The 20968-nt window shown below is 53.4% G+C and overlaps 1 protein-coding gene and 1 long non-coding RNA gene across 3 annotated transcripts in view; both read right to left on the reverse strand.

The window, feature by feature from the left end:
- Positions 1–20968, reverse strand: part of LOC308185588 (uncharacterized protein) — a 511248-nt gene that overhangs the window by 386391 nt on the left and 103889 nt on the right. The gene's annotated exons all lie outside the window — the stretch shown is intronic.
- LOC308185589 overlaps positions 1–20968 on the reverse strand; it is a 656808-nt gene that overhangs the window by 90846 nt on the left and 544994 nt on the right. The window contains exon 5 of one of the 2 annotated variants that reach the window (XR_013943487.1): positions 14671–14827. This is a non-coding gene — a long non-coding RNA (uncharacterized lncRNA). Of the gene's footprint in view, positions 1–12400; positions 14828–20968 lie in introns of those variants that run through there. The other variant, XR_013943488.1, reaches the window with a different exon arrangement.

Genomic DNA, 20968 nt, shown 5'->3' on the forward strand with positions numbered 1-20968 from the left:
ACTGCAGTGAGTGCAGAGAGTGCACTGGCACCACTGGGGATGCACTGCAGTGAGTCCAGAGAGTGCACTGGCACCACTGGGGATGCCCTGCAGTGAGTCCAGAGAGTGCACTGGCACCACTGGGGATGCAGTGCAGTGAGTCCAGAGAGTGCACTGGCACCACTGGGGATGCAGTGCAGTGAGTGCAGAGAGTGCACTGGCACCACTGGGGATGCAGTGCAGTGAGTCCAGAGAGTGCTCTGTCACCACTGGGGATGCAGTGCAGTGAGTCCAGAGAGTGCACTGGCTCCACTGGTGATGCAGTGCAGTGAGTCTAGAGAGTGCACTGGCACCACTGGGGATGCAGTGCAGTGAGTCCAGAGAGTGCACTGGCACCACTGGTGATGCACTGCAGTTACTCCAGAGAGTGCACTGGCACCACTGGGGATGCAGTACAGTGAGTCCAGAGAGTGCACTGGCACCACTGGGGATGCAGTGCAGTGAGTCCAGAGAGTGCACTGGTACCACTGCGGATACAGTACAGTGAGTCCAGAGAGTGCACTGGCACCACTGGGGATGCAGTGCAGTGAGTCCAGAGAGTGCTCTGGCACCACTGGGGATGCAGTGCAGTGAGTCCAGAGAGTGCACTGCCACCAATGGGGATGCAGTGCAGTGAGTCCAGAGAGTGCACTGGCACCACTGGGGATGCAGTACAGTGATCTCAGAGAGTGCACTGGCACCACTGGGGATGCAGTGCAGTGAGTCCAGAGAGTGCTCTGGCACCACTGGGGATGCAGTGCAGTGAGTCCAGAGAGTGCACTGGCACCACTGGGGATGCAGTGCAGTGAGTGCAGAGAGTGCACTGGCACCACTGGGGATGCAGTGCAGTGAGTCCAGAGAGTGCACTGGCACCACTGGGGATGCAGTACAGTGAGTCCAGAGAGTGCACTGGCACCACTGGGGATGCAGTGCAGTGAGTCCACAGAGTGCACTGGCACCACTGGGGATGCAGTGCAGTGAGTCCAGAGAGTGCACTAGCACCAATGGGGATGCAGTGCAGTGAGTCCACAGAGTGCACTGGCACCACTGAGAATGCACTTCAGTGAGTCCAGAGAGTGCACTGGCACCACTGGGGATGCAGTACAGTGAGTCCAGAGAGTGCACTGGCACCACTGGTTATGCAGTGCAGTGAGTCCAGAGAGTGCACTGGCACCACTGGGGATGCAGTGCAGTGAGTCCAGAGAGTGCACTGGCACCACTGGGGATGCAGTGCAGTGAGTCCAGAGAGTGCACTGGCACCACTGGGGATGCACTGCAGTGAGTCCACAGAGTGCACTGGCACCAATGGGTATGCACTGCAGTGAGTCCACAGAGTGCACTGGCACCACTGGGGATGCAGTGCAGTGAGTCCAGAGAGTGCACTGGCACCACTGGGGATGCAGTGCAGTGAGTCCAGAGAGTGCACTGGCACCACTGGGGATGCAGTGCAGTGAATCCTGTGAGTGCACTGGCACCACTGGGGATGCAGTGCAGTGAGTCAAGAGAGTGTACTGGCACCACTGGGGATGCACTGCAGTGAGCCCAGAGAGTGCACTGGCACCACTGGGGATGCGGTGCCGGGAGTCCAGAGAGTGCTTTGACACCACTGGGGATGCACTGCAGTTACTCCAGAGAGTGCACTGGCACCACTGGGGATGCAGTGCAGTGAGTCCAGAGAGTGCACTGGCACCACTGGGGATGCAGTGCAGTGAGTCCAGAGAGTGCACTGGCACCACTGGGGATGCAGTACAGTGAGTCCAGAGAGTGCACTGGCACCACTGGGGATGCTCTGCAGTGAGTCCAGAGAGTGCACTGGCACCACTGGGGATGCAGTGCAGTGAGTCCTGAGAGTGCACTGGCACCACTGGGGATGCAGTGCTGTGACTCTAGAGAGCGCACTGGCACCACTGGGGATGCAGTGCAGTGAGTCCAGAGAGTGCACTGGCACCACTGGGGATGCACTTCAGTGAGTCCAGAGAGTGCACTGGCACCACTGGGGATGCAGTGCAGTGAGTCCAGAGATTGCACTGGCACCACTGGGGATGCAGTGCTGTGACTCCAGAGACCGCACTGGCACCACTGGGGATGCAGTGCAGTGAGTCCAGAGAGTGCACTTGCACCACTGGTGATGCACTGCAGTGAGTCCAGAGAGTGCACTGGCAGCACTGGGGATGCAGTGCAGTGAGTCCAGAGAGTGCACTGGCACCACTGGGGATGCAGTGCAGTGAGTCCAGAGAGTTCACTGGCACCACTGGGGATGCAGTGCAGTGAGTCCAGAGAGTGCACGGGCTCCACTGGGGATGCAGTGCAGTGAGCCCAGAGAGTGCACTGGCACCACTTGTGATGCAGTGCAGTGAGTCCAGTGAGTGCACTGGCACCACTGGGGATGCAGTGCAGTGAGTCCAGAGAGTGCACTGGCACCACTGGGGATGCACTGCAGTGAATCCGGAGAGTGCACTGGCACCACTGGGGATGCACTGCAGTGAGTCCACAGAGTGCACTGGCACCACTGGGGATGCAATACAGTGAGTCCAGAGAGTGCACTGGCACCACTGGGGATGCAGTGCAGTGAGTCCAGAGAGTGCTCTGGCACCACTGGGGATGCACTGCAGTGAGTCCAGAGAGTGCACTGGCACCACTGGGGATGCAGTACAGTGAGTCCAGAGAGTGCACTGGCACCACTGGGGATGCAGTGCAGTGAGTCCAGTGAGTGCACTGGCACCACTGGGGATGCAGTTCAGTGAGTCCAGAGAGTGCACTGGCACCACTGGGGATGCGGTGCCGGGTGTCCAGAGAGTGCTTTGGCAACACTGGGGATGCAGTGCAGTGAGTCCAGAGAGTGCACTGGCACCACTTGGGATGCAGTGCAGTGAGTCCAGAGAGTGCACTGGCACCACTGGGGATGCAGTGCGGTGAGTCCATAGAATGCACTGGCACCACTGGGGATGCAGTGCAGTGAGTCCAGAGAGTGCTCTGGCACCACTGGGGATGCACTGCAGTGAGTGCAGAGAGTGCACTGGCACCACTGGTGATGCAGTGCAGTGAGTCCAGAGAGTGCACTGGCACCACTGGGGATGCAGTGCAGTGAGTCCAGAGAGTGCACTGGCACCACTGGAGATGCAGTGCAGTGAGTCCAGAGAGTGCACTGGCACTACTGGGGATGCACTGCAGTGAGTTCACAGAGTGCACTGGCACCACTGAGAATGCACTTCAGTGAGTCCAGAGAGTGCACTGGCACCACTGGGGATGCACTGCAGTGAGTACAGAGAGTGCACTAGCACCACTGGGGATGCAGGGCAGTGAATCCAGAGAGTGCACTGGCACCACTGGGGATGCACTGCAGTTACTCCAGAGAGTTCACTGGCAACCTTGGGGATGCAGTACAGTGAGTCCAGAGAGTGCACTGGCACCACTGGGGATGCAGCGCAGTGACTCCAGGGAGTGCACTGGCACCACTGGGGATGCGGTGCAGTGAGTCCAGAGAGTGCACTGGCACCACTCATGGTGCAGTGCGGTGAGTCCAGAGAATGCACTGGCACCACTGGGGATGCAGTACTGTGAGTCCAGTGAATGCACTGGAACCACTGGGGATGCAGTGCAGTGAGTCCAGGGAGTGCACTGGCACCACTGGGGATGCAGCGCAGTGACTCCAGTGAGTGCACTGGCACCACTGGGGATGCAGTGCAGTGAGTCCAGAGAGTGCACTGGCACCACTGGGGATGCACTGCAGTGAGCCCAGAGAGTGCACTGGCACCACTGGGGATGCAGTACTGTGAGTCCAGTGAATGCACTGGAACCACTGGGGATGCAGTGCAGTGAGTCCAGGGAGTGCACTGGCACCACTGGTGATGCAGTCCAGTGAGTCCAGAGAGTGCACTGGCACCACTGGGGATGCCCTGCAGCGAGTCCAGAGAGTGCACTGGCACCACTGGGGATGCAGTGCAGTGAGTCCAGAGAGTGCACTGGCACCACTGGGGATGTAGTGCAGTGAGTCCAGAGAGTGCACAGGCAGCACTGGGGATGCAGTGCAGTGAGTCCAGAGAGTGCTCTGGCACCACTGGGGATGCAGTGCAGTGAGTGCAGAGAGTGCACTGGCACCACTGGGGATGCACTGCAGTGAGTCCAGAGAGTGCACTGGCACCACTGGGGATGCCCTGCAGTGAGTCCAGAGAGTGCACTGGCACCACTGGGGATGCAGTGCAGTGAGTCCAGAGAGTGCACTGGCACCACTGGGGATGCAGTGCAGTGAGTGCAGAGAGTGCACTGGCACCACTGGGGATGCACTTCAGTGAATGCAGAGAGTGCACTGGCACCACTGGGGATGCAGTGCAGTGAGTCCAGAGAGTGCACTGGCAGCACTGGGGATGCAGTGCAGTGAGTCCAGTGAGTGCACTGGCACCACTGGGGATGCACTGCAGTGAGTCCAGAGAGTGCACGGGCTCCACTGGGGATGCAGTACAGTGAGTCCAGAGAGTGCACTGGCACCACTGGGGATGCAGTGCAGTGAGTCCAGAGAGTGCACTGGCACCACTGGGGATGCAGTGCAGTGAGTCCAGTGAATGCACTGGAACCACTGGGGATGCAGTGCAGTGAGTCCAGAGAGTGCACTGGCACCACTGGGGATGCACTGCAGTGAGTCCAGAGAGTGCACTGGTACCACTGGGGATGCAGTGCAGTGAGTCCAGAGAGTGCACTGGCACCACTGGGGATGCACTTCAGTGAGTCCAGAGACTTCCTAACCCAAGCAGCTGCTTCCGCCCTGGTCCTATTCTCTAGCATAACCAATGCCTGAGTCACCGGCCAATGAGACATCACACAAATAAACCACCCAACCTCCTGTCTACTACTGACAGCAGCAATCGCTATTAAACTGGGCCTAGTGCCATTTCACTTCTGATTCCCAGAAGTACTACAAGGATCGCCACTAATAACAGCCCTGCTACTCTCGACCCTCATAAAATTCCCCCCACTAACCCTGCTCCTACTAACATCCAAATCCCTCGACCCAGCTCTACTCACCGCCATGGCCCTAGCCTCAACAGCACTAGGAGGCTGAATAGGACTGAACCAAACACAAACACGCGAAATCCTAGCCTTCTCGTCCATCTCCCACTTAGGCTGAATCGCCATCATCCTAGTTTACAGCCCCAAATTGGCCTTACTTACCTTCTACCTATACACAATCATAACATCAGCCGTATTCCTAGCCCTTAACAAAATCAAAGCCCTTAACCTATCCATGATCACAACCTCATGAACAAAAACCCCAGTGCTAAACGCCACCCTAATACTAGTACTTTTATCCCTAGCAGGCCTCCCCCCATTAACAGGCTTTATACCAAAGTGACTTATCATCCAAGAACTAACTAAACAGGAAATAACACCAGCAGCCATGGCAATTGCCATGCTATCACTGCTCAGCCTCTTCTTCTACCTACGCCTCGCATACCACTCAACAATTACCCTTCCCCCCAACTCCTCTAACCACATAAAACAATGATACACTAGCAAAGCCCCAAGCACACCTACTGCGGTCCTTGCCTCACTATCAATCCTCTTACTTCCCCTGTCCCCAATAATACATGCCATTGTCTAGAAACTTAGGATAACACCCCAAACCGAAGGCCTTCAAAGCCTTAAATAAGAGTTAAACCCTCTTAGTTTCTGCACATTAAGACTTACAGAATATTAACCTGTATCTTCTGAATGCAAGTCAGACGCTTTAATTAAGCTAAAGCCTCCCTAGACAGATGGGCTTCGATCCCACAAAACTCTAGTTAACAGCTAAATGCCTAAACCAATTGGCTTCTGCCTACAAAGACCCTGACGCACCCTAGTGCGCATCGATGAGCTTGCAACTCAACATGAATTTCACTACAGAGCCGATAAGAAGAGGAATTAAACCTCTCTAAAAAGGACTACAGCCTAACGCTTCAACACTCAGCCATCTTACCCGTCACCTTCATCAACCGATGACTATTTTCCACTAACCATAAGGATATTGGCACCCTGTACCTCATCTTCGGGGCATGAGCAGGAATAGTCGGCACCGCACTCAGCCTATTAATCCGCGCAGAACTAGGACAACCAGGAACTCTCCTAGGCGACGACCAAATTTACAATGTAATCGTTACCGCTCACGCCTTTGTAATAAGCTTCTTTATAGTCATACCCATCATGATCGGAGGATTCGGCAACTGATTAGTCCCCCTCATAATCGGTGCCCCCGACATAGCATTCCCGCGAATAAACAACATAAGCTTTTGACTCCTCCCCCCATCATTCCTCCTCCTACTAGCCTCATCCACTGTAGAAGCTGGCGCCGGCACAGGCTGAACTGTCTACCCTCCCCTAGCAGGTAACCTTGCCCATGCCGGAGCTTCAGTAGACCTGGCTATCTTCTCACTCCACTTAGCCGGTATCTCCTCCATCCTTGGGGCCATCAACTTTATCACCACAGCCATCAACATAAAACCCCCCGCACTCTCACAATACCAAACCCCACTATTTGTCTGATCCGTACTAATTACCGCCATCCTACTCCTTCTATCACTCCCCGTACTCGCCGCCGGTATTACAATATTACTAACTGATCGAAACCTAAACACCACATTCTTCGACCCCGCTGGAGGAGGAGACCCAATCCTGTACCAACACCTATTCTGATTCTTCGGACACCCAGAAGTCTATATTCTGATCCTACCGGGGTTCGGAATCATCTCACACGTAGTCACGTACTACTCAGGCAAAAAGGAGCCCTTCGGCTACATGGGAATAGTCTGAGCCATACTATCCATCGGCTTCCTAGGATTCATCGTCTGAGCTCACCACATGTTTACAGTAGGAATAGACGTTGATACCCGAGCCTACTTTACATCAGCCACTATAATCATTGCCATCCCTACCGGAATCAAAGTATTTAGCTGACTAGCCACCCTGCACGGAGGAACAATCAAATGAGACCCCCCAATACTATGAGCTCTAGGATTTATCTTCCTATTTACCATCGGAGGATTAACAGGAATCGTTCTTGCAAACTCTTCCCTAGACATCGCCCTGCACGACACGTACTACGTAGTTGCCCACTTCCACTACGTCCTATCCATAGGCGCCGTCTTTGCCATTCTAGCAGGATTTACTCACTGATTCCCACTACTCACTGGGTTTACCCTACACCAAACATGAGCAAAAGCCCACTTCGGGGTAATATTTACAGGAGTAAACCTAACGTTCTTCCCCCAGCACTTCCTAGGCCTAGCAGGAATACCCCGACGATACTCGGACTATCCCGACGCCTACACACTATGAAACACCATTTCCTCCATCGGCTCCCTAATCTCAATAGTAGCCGTAATCATACTAATATTCATCATCTGAGAAGCCTTTTCGGCCAAACGAAAAGTCCTACAACCAGAACTAACTACCACAAACGTTGAATGAATCCACGGCTGCCCTCCCCCATACCATACTTTCGAGGAACCGGCCTTCGTCCAAGTACAAGAAAGGAAGGAATCGAACCCTCACATGCTGGTTTCAAGCCAACTGCATTCACCGCTCATGCTTCTTTCTTATGAGACGTTAGTAAACCAATTACATAGCCTTGTCAAGACTAAATCACAGGTAAAAATCCTGTACATCTCATGTGGCCAACCACTCCCAACTAGGATTCCAAGACGCCTCATCACCCATCATAGAAGAACTCGTTGAATTCCACGACCACGCCCTAATCGTTGCCCTAGCTATCTGCAGCCTAGTTCTCTACCTTTTAGCCCACATACTAACAGAAAAACTCTCGTCCAATGCTGTAGACGCCCAAGAAGTAGAGCTGATCTGGACAATCCTACCTGCTATCGTCCTGGTACTCCTCGCCCTCCCATCCCTACAAATCCTCTACATAATGGACGAAATCGATGAACCAGACCTCACCCTAAAAGCCATCGGCCACCAATGATACTGAAGCTACGAATACACAGACTTCAAAGACCTATCATTCGACTCCTACATAGTGCCCACCCCAGACTTACCCAACGGCCACTTCCGACTGCTAGAAGTTGACCACCGCGTAGTTATCCCAATAGAATCCCCCATCCGTGTAATCATTACTGCAGGAGACGTACTCCACTCCTGAGCAGTCCCAACGCTCGGAGTTAAAACAGACGCAATCCCAGGCCGACTAAACCAAACTTCATTCATTACCACCCGGCCTGGGATTTTTTACGGACAATGCTCAGAAATTTGCGGGGCTAATCACAGCTACATACCCATTGTAGTAGAATCAACCCCACTCCCACATTTCGAGGCCTGATCGTCCCTTCTATCATCATCCTAATCATTAAGAAGCTATGCAACAGCACTAGCCTTTTAAGCTAGCCAAAGAGGGACTTCCCCCTCCTTAATGATATGCCACAGCTTAACCCCGCACCATGATTTTCAATCATAATTATAACCTGATTAACCCTAGCACTCCTCATCCAACCAAAACTACTAGCCTTCACCACAACCAACCCCCCATCAAATAAGACCTCCCTCACTACCAAACCCACACCATGATCCTGACCATGAACCTAAGCTTCTTTGACCAATTTTCCAGCCCCAATCTATTCGGCATCCCCTTAATCCTACTATCCCTACTCTTCCCAGCCCTACTATTCCCGTCCCCAAACAACCGATGAATCAACAACCGCCTTTCTACTATCCAAACATGACTCCTTCACCTAATCACAAAACAACTAATAGTCCCACTCAACAAAAATGGCCACAAATGAGCCATAATATTTACATCCCTAATAATCATACTTCTTACAATCAACCTTCTAGGCCTCCTTCCATATACATTCACCCCAACCACCCAACTATCTATGAACATAGCCCTAGCCTTCCCACTATGGCTCGCCACACTACTAACAGGCCTACGAAACCAACCATCAGCCTCTTTAGCCCACCTATTACCCGAAGGTACCCCTACACCCCTAATCCCCGCACTAATCCTGATCGAAACAACCAGCCTACTAATCCGCCCCCTAGCCCTCGGAGTCCGCCTTACAGCCAACCTTACAGCAGGACACTTACTCATCCAACTCATCTCTACAGCCTCCATTGCATTAATACCCACCCTTCCCGCAGTATCCATCCTAACAATAATCATCCTACTACTCCTAACCATCCTAGAAGTAGCAGTAGCCATAATCCAGGCCTACGTCTTCGTGCTCCTTCTAAGCCTATACTTACAAGAAAACATCTAATGGCACACCAAGCACACTCATACCACATAGTTGACCCAAGCCCTTGACCAATCTTCGGGGCAGCCGCCGCCCTACTCACAACCTCAGGATTAATCATGTGATTCCACTACAACTCATCCATACTACTAACCCTAGGCCTCATCTCAATACTCCTAGTAATACTCCAATGATGACGAGACATTGTACGAGAAAGCACCTTCCAAGGCCATCACACTCCCACAGTCCAAAAAGGCCTACGATACGGCATAATCCTTCTCATCACATCCGAAGCATTCTTCTTCTTAGGGTTCTTCTGAGCGTTCTTCCACTCGAGCCTGGCCCCAACCCCAGAACTAGGAGGCCAATGACCCCCAACAGGAATCAAACCACTCAACCCGATAGAAGTCCCCCTACTAAACACAGCCATCCTACTAGCCTCAGGCGTTACCGTAACGTGAGCCCATCACAGCATCACAGAAGGAAACCGAAAACACGCCATCCACGCCCTAACCCTAACGATCCTCCTGGGATTCTACTTCACAGCCCTACAAGCAATAGAATACCACGAAGCCCCATTCTCAATCGCCGATAGCGTCTACGGATCTACCTTCTTCGTTGCCACTGGATTCCACGGACTCCACGTAATCATCGGATCCTCCTTCCTGACCGTCTGCCTCTTCCGACTGATCAAGTTCCACTTTACATCAGACCACCACTTCGGATTCGAGGCAGCAGCCTGATACTGACACTTCGCAGACGTCATCTGACTATTCCTCTACATAACCATCTACTGATGAGGATCTTGCTCTTCTAGTATATTAATTACAATTGACTTCCAATCTCTGGAATCTGGTATAAACCCAGAGGAGAGCAATGAACGCACTCATGTTCATATTCGCCCTATCATCAATCCTAAGCGCCGCCCTAACCGCATTAAACTTCTGACTCGCCCAAATAAACCCCGACTCAGAGAAACTCTCACCGTACGAATGTGGATTCGACCCACTTGGATCTGCTCGATTACCATTCTCAGTCCGATTCTTCCTCAGTAGCCATCCTGTTCGTCCTATTCGACCTAGAAATCGCCCTCCTACTCCCCCTGCCATGAGCCGTCCAACTCCAATCCCCCCTAATGACCCTCACCTGAACTGTAGTGATCCTCCTTCTCCTAACACTCGGACTGGCCTACGAGTGAATTCAAGGGGGCCTAGAATGAGCAGAATAACAGAAAGTTAGTCTAACCAAAAAGATAGCTGGTTTCGACCCAGCAGATTACAGCCAACCCTGTAACTTTCTTATGTCGCCCCTACATTTAAGCTTCTACTCAGCCTTCATTTTCAGCGGACTAGGACTAGCCTTCCACCGAACCCACCTAGTATCCGCCCTACTATGCCTTGAAAGCATAATATTATCGATATTCGTAGGCCTATCAATATGATCCATCGAAAACCAAGTCTCCTCATTCACCATGGTACCAATTCTCATGCTAACCTTCTCAGCGTGTGAGGCGGGCACAGGCCTGGCCATCCTAGTAGCCTCCACCCGCACACATGGCTCCGACCATCTACACAACCTAAACCTCCTGCAATGCTAAAAATCATCCTACCCACAATCATACTTCTTCCAACAGCCCTGCTGTCTCCACCAAAATTTCTATGGACTAACACCACCTTATACAGCCTCCTAATCGCTGCCCTAAGCCTACAGTGATTAATCCCAACCTACTACCCCTACAAATTTTTATCCAACTGAACAGGAATTGACCAAATCTCATCCCCCCTCCTAGTACTATCCTGCTGACTACTCCCACTCATAATCATAGCAAGCCAAAACCACCTGCAACAAGAACCCCTACAACGCAAACGAATCTTTATCTCAACCTTAGTCGCAGTCCAGCCATTCAACCTACTAGCCTTTTCCACCACAGAACTAGCACTATTTTACATCTCATTTGAAGCAACCCTCATTCCCACCCTAATCTTAATCACCCGATGGGGGAACCAACCAGAACGCCTAAGCGCTGGCATCTACCTGCTATTCTACACGCCAGTAAGCTCTCTACCCCTGCTAATCACAATCATACACCTATACGTGAAAATTGGCACCCTGCACCTGCCAACCCTACAACTAACCCACCCAACCCTATCCACCTCATGGACAGGAATACTATCAGGTCTAGCACTGCTCGTAGCATTCATAGTAAAAGCCCCACTATACGGCCTACACCTCTGACTGCCAAAAGCCCACGTAGAAGCACCCATCGCAGGCTCAATACTCCTCGCCGCCCTACTACTAAAGCTAGGAGGATACGGAATTATACGAGTCACTCTATTTATGGGCCCACTGTCCAACCTCCTGCACTACCCCTTCCTAACCCTGGCCCTATGAGGCGCCCTAATGACTAGCTCAATCTGCCTACGACAGACAGACCTAAAATCACTAATCGCTTATTCATCCGTTAGCCACATAGGCCTAGTTATCGCCGCAGGAATAATCCAAACCCACTGATCATTCTCAGGGGCAATGATCCTAATAATTTCCCATGGACTAACTTCCTCCATACTATTCTGCCTAGCCAACACAAACTATGAACGTACGCACAGCCGAATTCTACTACTCACACGAGGCCTACAACCTCTCCTACCACTCATAGCTACCTGATGATTGCTGGCCAATCTAACAAACATAGCCTTACCCCCAACAACAAACCTCATAGCAGAGCTAACCATTATAATCACCTTATTCAACTGATCTGCCTTCACGATCATCCTAACAGGAATCGCAACCCTACTAACCGCCTCCTACACCTTATTCATACTACTAATGACCCAACGAGGCTCAATCCCCTCCCACATCACATCTATGCAAAACTCAACCACGCGAGAACACCTGCTCATAACACTCCACATTATCCCAACATTCCTCCTAATCCTCAAACCCGAACTGATCTCCGGAATCCCCTCATGCAAGTATAGTTTAAACCAAACATTAGACTGTGATTCTAAGAATAGAAGTTCAAACCTTCTTACCTGCCGAGGGGAGGGTTTAACCAACAAGAGCTGCTAACTCTTACATCTGAGCCTAAAACCTCAGCCCCCTTACTTTTAAAGGATAACAGCAATCCACTGCTCTTAGGAACCACCCATCTTGGTGCAAATCCAAGTAAAAGGAGTGAACCCCACACTACTAATCAACTCCCTCACACTACTCACGCTGACAATCCTCCTAACCCCAATCATCCTGCCATTTCTATTTAAAAACTTTAAAAACACCCCACAAGCCACCACCCGCGCTGTTAAAACCGCATTCCTAATTAGCCTAGCCCCTACAACCGCATTCATCTACTCGGGAGTAGAATCTGTCACCTGCCACTGGGAGTGAAAATTCATTATAAACTTTAAAATCCCCCTGAGCCTAAAAATAGACCAATACTCAATAACATTTCTTCCAATCGCCCTATTTGTAACATGATCAATCCTACAATTCGCCATATGATACATGGCCTCAGAGCCATACGTAACAAAATTTTTCACCTACCTACTGACATTCCTAGTCGCCATACTCCTCCTAACAACCGCAAACAACATATTCCTCCTATTCGTAGGCTGGGAAGGAGTAGGAATCATGTCCTTCCTTCTCATCGGCTGATGACAAGGCCGAGCAGATGCCAACACCGCCGCCCTACAAGCCGTAATCTACAATCGAATCGGAGACATCGGACTGATCCTGAGCATAGCATGACTAGCTTCAACATTCAACACCTGAGAGATCCAACAAGCCGTACACCCCCACCAAACCCCAATCCTCCCCCTCATAGGATTAATCCTCGCAGCCGCAGGAAAATCCGCCCAATTTGGACTCCACCCATGACTGCCCGCAGCAATAGAAGGCCCCACCCCAGTATCAGCCCTACTGCACTCCAGTACCATAGTAGTAGCCGGAATCTTCCTGCTCATCCGCATGCACCCCCTGCTAGCCACCAACCACACAGCCCTAACTGCCTGCCTATGCCTAGGTGCTCTATCAACCCTATTCGCTGCCACATGCGCCCTAACCCAAAATGACATCAAAAAAATCATTGCTTTCTCAACATCCAGCCAACTAGGACTAATAATAGTCACTATCGGACTAAACCTCCCACAACTAGCCTTCCTACACATCTCAACCCATGCCTTCTTTAAAGCCATACTATTCCTATGCTCAGGGTCTATCATCCACAACCTAAACGGAGAACAAGACATCCGAAAGATAGGAGGCCTACAGAAAATACTCCCAGTCACTACTTCCTGCCTAACCATCGGAAACCTGGCGCTGATAGGAACCCCATTCCTAGCCGGATTCTACTCAAAAGACCTCATCATCGAAAGCTTAAACACATCATACCTAAATACTTGAGCCCTACTCCTAACCCTTATAGCCACAGCATTCACCGCAACCTACAGCATCCGCATAACCATCCTAGTCCAAGCTGGACAAACCCGAATCCCCCCAATAGTATCAATAAACGAAAACAACCCACTAATCACCGCCCCCCCTAACCCGACTCGCCCTAGGCAGCATTACAGCAGGAATAATCATTACCTCTTTCATCACACCAACCAAAACCCCCCCAATAACCATACCCCTTATCACCAAAACCGCTGCCATCCTCATAACAATCCTAGGAATCATCCTAGCCCTAGAACTATCGAACATAACACACACCCTCACTCACCCCAAACCAAACCCCCTCATAAACTTCTCCTCTGCATTAGGGTACTTCAACCCCCTAGTACACCGATTCTTCTCCAAAAACCTACTAGAAAAGGGACAAAACATTGCCCTACACTTGATCGACCTCTCCTGACTCAAAAAAATAGGGCCAGAGGGCCTTGCTGAACTACAAGTAGCCGCAAGCAAAGCCGCAACCTCAATACACACAGGGCTAATTAAGGCCTACCTAGGATCCTTCGCCCTCTCCATCCTGGTAATAATCCTAATAACACACAGACTCACTAATGGCCCCTAACATCCGCAAATCCCATCCCCTACTAAAAATAATCAACAACTCCCTAATCGACCTACCCGCCCCCTCCAACATCTCTGCCTGATGAAACTTCGGCTCCCTTCTAGCCATCTGCTTAGCCACACAAATCCTAACAGGCCTGCTACTAGCCATACACTACACCGCAGACACTTCACTCGCCTTCTCCTCAGTAGCTCACACATGCCGAGACGTCCAGTACGGATGGCTCATCCGCAACCTCCACGCCAACGGTGCTTCGCTCTTCTTTATCTGCATCTACTTACACATCGGACGAGGCCTCTACTACGGCTCCTACCTATACAAAGAAACCTGAAACACAGGAGTAATCCTCCTACTCACCCTAATAGCAACTGCCTTCGTAGGGTATGTCCTCCCATGAGGACAAATGTCATTCTGAGGGGCCACCGTAATCACCAACCTATTCTCAGCCATCCCGTACATTGGGCAAACTCTAGTAGAATGAGCCTGAGGAGGATTCTCAGTAGACAATCCAACCTTAACCCGATTCTTCGCCATCCACTTCCTACTGCCCTTCCTAATTGCAGGAATCACCCTAGTCCACCTAAACTTCCTACACGAATCAGGCTCAAATAACCCACTAGGAATCGTATCAGACTGCGACAAAATCCCATTCCACCCATACTTCTCCATTAAAGACAGCTTAGGGCTTACCCTAATAATCACCCCTCTAATAGCACTAGCCCTATTTTCACCGAACCTCCTGGTTCTTGGAATCCTAGTTGGGAGTGGTTGGCCACATGAGATGTACAGGATTTTTACCTGTGATTTAGTCTTGACAAGGCTATGTAATTGGTTTACTAACGTCTCATAAGAAAGAAGCATGAGCGGTTAATGCAGTTGGCTTGAAACCCATCCCCAGTGGTGCCAGTGCACTCTCTGAACTCACTGCACTGCATCCCCAGTGGTGCCAGTGCACTCTCTGCACTCACTGCACTGCATTCCCAGTGGTGCCAGTGCGCTCTCTGGAGTCACAGCACTGCATCCCCAGTGGTGCCAGTGCACTCTCTGGACTCACTGCACTGCATCCCCAGTGGTGCCAGTGCAATCTCTGGACTCACTGCAGAGCACCCCAGTGGTGCCAGTGCACTCTGTGGACTCACTGTAGTGCATCCCCAGTGGTGCCAGTGCTCTCTCTGGACTCACTGCACTGCATCCCCAGTGGTGCCAGTGCACTCTCTGGACTCACTGCACTGCATCCCCAGTGGTGCCAGTGCACTCTCTGGACTCACTGCACTGCATCCCCAGTGGTGCCAGTGCACTCTCTGGACTCACTGCAGTGCATCCCCAGTGGTGCCAGTGCACTCTCTGGAGTCACAGCACTGCATCCCCAGTGGTGCCAGTGCAATCTCTGGACTCACTGCACTGCATCCCCCGTGGTGCCAGTGCACTCACTGGAAAGACTGCACTGCATCCCCAGTGGTGCCAGTGCGCTCTCCGGAGTCACAGCACTGCATCCCCAGTGGTGCCAGTGCACTCACTGGACACACTGCACTGCATCCCCAGTGGTGCCAGTGCACTCTCTGCACTCACTGCACAGCATCCCCAGTGGTGCCAGTGCACTCTCTGGACTCACTGCACTGCATCCACAGTGGTGCCAGTGCAATCTCTGGACTCACTGTAGTGCATCCCCAGTGGTGCCAGTGCACTCTCTGGACTCACTGCACTGCATCCCCAGTGGTGCCAGTGCACTCTCTGGACTCACTGTACTGCATGCCCAGTGGTGCCAGTGCACTCTCTGGACTCACTGCAGTGCATCCCCAGTGGTGCCAGTGCACTCTCTGGACTCACTGCACTGCATCCCCAGTGGTGCCAGTGCACTCTCTGGACTCACTGCACTGCATCCCCAGTGGTGCCAGTGCACTCTCTGCACTCACTGCACTGCATTAACAGTGGTGCCAGTGAAGTCTCTGGACTCACTGCACTGCATCCCCAGTGGTGCCAGTGCAATCTCTGGACTCACTGCACTGCATCCCCAGTGGTGCCAGTGCACTCTCTGGACTCACTGTACTGCATCCCCAGTGGTGCCAGTGCACTCTCTGGACTCACTGCACTGCATGCCCAGTGGTGCCAGTGCAATCTCTGGACTCACTGCAGTACATCCCCAGTGGTGCCAGTGCACTCTCTGGACTCACTGCACTGCATCACCAGTGGTGCCAGTGCACTCTCTGGACTCACAGCACTGCATCCCTAGTAGTGCCAGTGCACTCTCTGCACTCACTGTACTGCATCCCCAGTGGTGCCAGTGCACTCTCTGGACTCACTGCACTGCATCCCCAGTGGTGCCAGTGAAGTCTTTGGACTCACTGCAGTGCATCCCCAGTGGTGCCAGTGCACTCTCTGGACTCACTGCACTGCATCCCCAGTGGTGCCAGTGCACTCTCTGGACTCACTGTACTGCATCCCCAGTGGTGCCAGTGCACTCTCTGGACTCACTGTACTGCATCCCCAGTGGTGACAGTGCACTCTCTGGACTCACTGCAGTGCATCCACAGTGGTGCCAGTGCACTCTCTGGACTCATTGCAGTGCATCCCCATTGGTGCCAGTGCACTCTCTGGAGTCACAGCACTGCATCTCCAGTGGTGCCAGTGCACTCTCTGGACTCACTGCACTGCATCCCCAGTGGTGCCAGTGCACTCTCTGGACTCACTGCAGGGCATCCCCAGTGGTGCCAGTGCACTCTCTGGACTCACTGTACTGCACCCCCAGTGGTGCCAGTGCACTCACTGGACTGACTGCACTGCATCCCCAGTGGTGCCAGTGCACTCACTGGACTCACTGGACACATCCCCAGTGGTGCCAGTGCACTCTCTGGACTCACTGTTCTGCATCCCCAGTGGTGCCAGTGTACTCACTGGACTGACTGCACTGCATCCCCAGTGGTGCCAGTGCGCTCTCCGGAGTCACAGCACTGCATCCCCAGTGGTGCCAGTGCACTCACTGGACACACTGTACTGCATCACAGGTGGTGCCAGTGCACTCTCTGCACTCACTGCACTGCATCCCCAGTGGTGCCAGTGCATTCACTGGACTCACTGGACTGCATCCCCAGTGGTGCCAGAGCACTCTCTGGACTCACTGCACTGCATCCCCAGTGGTGCCAGTGCACTCTCTGGACTCACTGCACTGTATCCCCAGTGGTGCCAGTGCACTCTCTGGACTCACTGCACTGCATCCCGAGTGGTGCCAGTGCACTTTCAGGACTCACTGCACTGCATCCCCAGTGGTGCCAGTGCACTCTCTGGACTCACTGCACTGCATCCCCAGTGGTGCCAGTGCACTCTCTGGACTCACTGCACTGTATCCCCAGTGGTGCCAGTGCACTCTCTGGACTCACTGCACTGCATCCCGAGTGGTGCCAGTGCACTCTCTGGACTCACTGCACTGCATCCCCAGTGGTGCCAGTGCACTCTCTGGACTCACTGCACTGTATCCCCAGTGGTGCCAGTGCAATCTCTGGACTCACTGTAGTGCATCCCCAGTGGTGCCAGTGCACTCTCTGGACTCACTGCAGAGCATCCCCAGTGGTGCCAGTGCACTCTCTGGACTCACTGTACTGCATCCCCAGTGGTGCCAGTGCACTCTGTGGACTCACTGCACTGCATCCCCAGTGGTGCCAGTGTACTCACTGGACTGACTGCACGGCATCCCCAGTGGTGCCAGTGCGCTCTCCGGAGTCACAGCACTGCATCCCCAGTGGTGCCAGTGCACTCACTGGACACACTGTACTGCATCACAGGTGGTGCCAGTGCACTCTCTGCACTCACTGCACAGCATCCCCAGTGGTGCCAGTGCATTCACTGGACTCACTGGACTGCAACCCCAGTGCTGCCAGTGCACTCTCTGGACTCACTGCACTGCATCCCCAGTGGTGCCATTGCACTCTCTGGACTCACTGCACTGTATCCCCAGTGGTGCCAGTGCAATCTCTGGACTCACTGTAGTGCATCCTCAGTGGTGCCAGTGCACTCTCTGGACTCACTGCAGTGCATCCCCAGTGGTGCCAGTGCACTCTCTGGACTCACTGTACTGCATCCCCAGTGGTGCCAGTGCACTCTCTGGACTCACTGCAGTGCATCCCCAGTGGTGCCAGTGCACTCTGTGGACTCACTGCACTGCATCCCCAGTGCTGCCAGTGCACTCTCTGGACTCACTGCACTGCATCCCCAGTGGTGACAGTGCACTCTCTGGACTCACTGCACTGCATTCCCAGTAGTGCCAGTGCAATCTCTGGACTCACTGCAGTGCATCCCCAGTGGTGCCAGTGCACTCTCTGGACTCACTGTACTGCATTCCCAGTGGTGCCAGTGCACTCTCTGGACTCACTGCACTGCATCCCCAGTGGTGCCAGTGCAATCTCTGGACTCACTGCAGTGCATCACCAGTGGTGCCAGTGCACTCTCTGGACTCACTGCACTGCATCCCCAGTGGTGCCAGTGCACTCTCTGGACTCACTGCAGTGCATCGCCAGTGGTGCCAGTGAACTCTCTGGACTCACTGCACTGCATCCCCAGTGGTGCCAGTGCACTCTCTGGACTCACTGTACTGCATTCCCAGTGGTGCCAGTGCACTCTCTGGACTCACTGTACTGCATCCCCAGTGGTGCCAGTACACTCACTGGACTCACTGCACTGCATCCCCAGTGGTGCCAGTGCGCTCTCCGGAGTCACAGCACTGCATCCCCACTGGTGCCAGTGCACTCACTGGACACACTGTACTGCATCACAGGTGGTGCCAGTGCACTCTCTGCACTCACTGGACAGCATCCCCAGTGGTGCCAGTGCATTCACTGGACTCACTGGACTCCATCCCCAGTGGTGCCAGAGCACTCTCTGGACTCACTGCACTGCATCCCCAGTGGTGCCAGTGCACTCTCTGGACTCACTGCACTGCATCCCCAGTGGTGCCAGTGCACTCTCTGGACTCACTGCACTGCATCCCCAGTGGTGCTAGTGCACTCTCTGGACTCACTGCACTGTATCCCCAGTGGTGCCAGTGCACTCTCTGGACTCACTGCACTGCATCCCGAGTGGTGCCAGTGCACTCTCTGGACTCACTGCACTGCATCCCCAGTGGTGCCAGTGCACTCTCTGGACTCACTGCACTGTATCCCCAGTGGTGCCAGTGCAATCTCTGGACTCACTGCACTGCATCCCCAGTGGTGCCAGTGCACTCTCTGGACTCACTGCAGTGCATCCCCAGTGGTGCCAGTGCACTCTCTGGACTCACTGTACTGCATCACCAGTGGTGCCAGTGCACTCTGTGGACTCACTGTACTGCATCCCCAGTGGTGCCAGTGTACTCACTGGACTGACTGTACGGCATCCCCAGTGGTGCCAGTGCGCTCTCCGGCGTCACAGCACTGCATCCCCAGTGGTGCCAGTGCACTCACTGGACACACTGTACTGCATCACAGGTGGTGCCAATGCACTCTCTGGACTCACTGCACAGCATCCCCAGTGGTGCCAGTGCATTAACTGGACTCAGTGGACTGCAACCCCAGTGCTGCCAGTGCACTCTCTGGACTCACTGCACTGCATCCCCAGTGGTGCCAGTGCACTCTCTTGACTCACTGCACTGTATCCCCAGTGGTGCCAGTGCAATCTCTGGACTCACTGTAGTGCATCCCCAGTGGTGCCAGTGCACTCTCTGGACTCACTGTACTGCATCCCCAGTGGTGCCAGTGTACTCTGTCGACTCACTGCAGTGCATCCCCAGTGGTGCCAGTGTACTCTGTGGACTCACTGCACTGCATCCCCAGTGCTGCCAGTGCACTCTCTGGACTCACTGCACTGCATCCCCAGTGGTGCCAGTGCACTCTCTGGACTCACTGCACAGCATTCCCAGTGGTGCCAGTGCAATCTCTGGACTCACTGCACTGCATCCCCAGTGGTGCCAGTGCACTCTCTGGACTCACTGTACTGCATTCCCAGTGGTGCCAGTGCACTCTGTGGACTCACTGTACTGCATCCCCAGTGGTGCCAGTGCAATCTCTGGACTCACTGCAGTGCATCCCCAGTGGTGCCAGTGCACTCTCTGGACTCACTGCACTGCATCCCCAGTGGTGCCAGTGCACTCTCTGGACTCACTGCAGTGCATCGCCAGTGGTGCCAGTGAACTCTCTGCACTCACTGCACTGCATCCCCAGTGGTGCCAGTGCACTCTCTGGACTCACTGTACTGCATTCCCAGTGGTGCCAGTGCACTCTGTGGACTCACTGTACTGCATCCCCAGTGGTGCCAGTACACTCACTGGACTCACTGCACTGCATCCACAGTGGTGCCAGTGCACTCTGTGGACTCACTGCACTGCATCCCCAGTGGTGCCAGTGCACTCTCTGGACTCACTGCACTGCATCCCCAGTGGTGCCAGTGAAGTCTTTGGACTCACTGCACTGCATCCCCAGTGGTGCCAGTGCACTCTCTGGAGTCACTGAAGTGCATCCCCAGTGGTGCCAGTGCACTCTCTGGACTCACTGCACTGCATCCCCAGTGGTGCCAGTGAAGTCTTTGGACTCACTGCACTGCATCCCCAGTGGTGCCAGTGCACTCTCTGGACTCACTGCACTGCATCCCCAGTGGTGCCAGTGCACTCTCTGGACTCACTGCACTGCATCCCCAGTGGTGCCAGTGCACTCTCTGGACTCACTGCACTGCATCCCCAGTGGTGCCAGTGCACTCTCTG

The sequence above is a fragment of the Anser brachyrhynchus genome (genome assembly GCF_964034855.1).
Source record: "Anser brachyrhynchus genome assembly, chromosome: Z".
NCBI classification, from domain to species: domain Eukaryota; kingdom Metazoa; phylum Chordata; class Aves; order Anseriformes; family Anatidae; genus Anser; species Anser brachyrhynchus.